The following is an 895-nucleotide window of genomic DNA, read 5'->3' on the forward strand; positions in this document are numbered from 1 at the left end:
AAATAATTCTTTTTAATTGAACTTTCCCATAAAATATTGGCATCTGAGTGTTCCCCGTGCGGCGACGGGTGGCCTGCAGGCGATGCTGCACCCAGGAACCGGACGGGAAACGCGGTTCCCTGGGCGATGGGCACAGGTACGGCCCTTCTCCTCTCTGCTTTGTGGTTCTTGGTGCATACGGCAAAGACGGTGGTGGGCAGGGACCAGCATGCCGTGCCGTGCCGTACCCAAGCCCTGCCATGCCCGCGCCCAGCTGCTGGGCCAGTGTTTGCAGAGTTTTAGGCAAGTGAAAAAAATGGCAGCTTGCCCCCCGGCATGAAACGCCGTCCTTCGCCTTCACGGGGAACCTGACGCATCTTCCAAACAGTCAAACCACCGAACTCTGCGGTGAGTCACTATGTGCTACAGCCGTGAGTCACTGCGGGATTAAAATAACTCTTGCACCATCACTGCCCCTGGACGAGCACTGCTGCTCGCTGCGCTGCGGCCAGTGGTGCTGGAGTTGTTCGGTGCAGGTGACACTCCCGTCCCAGCCTGTCCCCGTGTGGTGCTGCTGGAGCCGCGAATGGGGACCTTCTGGCAGCCTCCTCCCCAGCCACCCTGGTTTGTGTGTGCGCAGCATCTCGGTCATTTGCCGTGGGGATGCGGGTGATGTGAACCGTAAATCAAACACTGGGTCGAGTTCAGGGGTAACCTCACTGAAAGCCTGCCGGCATGGAGCAGGCACCCCAAACCCCGCACCTGCCCATGGGAAGAGCACAGGGACATTGCCCTGGAACAAAAGTCCCCAACAAAAAGAAAAGAAAAAAATAATCTGAGACGCATCCTCTGTTTCCTAACAGGAACGATGCCGCACAATCGCATTTAACTCTGGTTTCTTTGCAGGTGCTACTGC

This window comes from Pterocles gutturalis, unplaced genomic scaffold (genome assembly GCF_000699245.1).
Source record: "Pterocles gutturalis isolate BGI_N339 unplaced genomic scaffold, ASM69924v1 scaffold27559, whole genome shotgun sequence".
In the NCBI taxonomy this organism is placed as follows: domain Eukaryota; kingdom Metazoa; phylum Chordata; class Aves; order Pterocliformes; family Pteroclidae; genus Pterocles; species Pterocles gutturalis.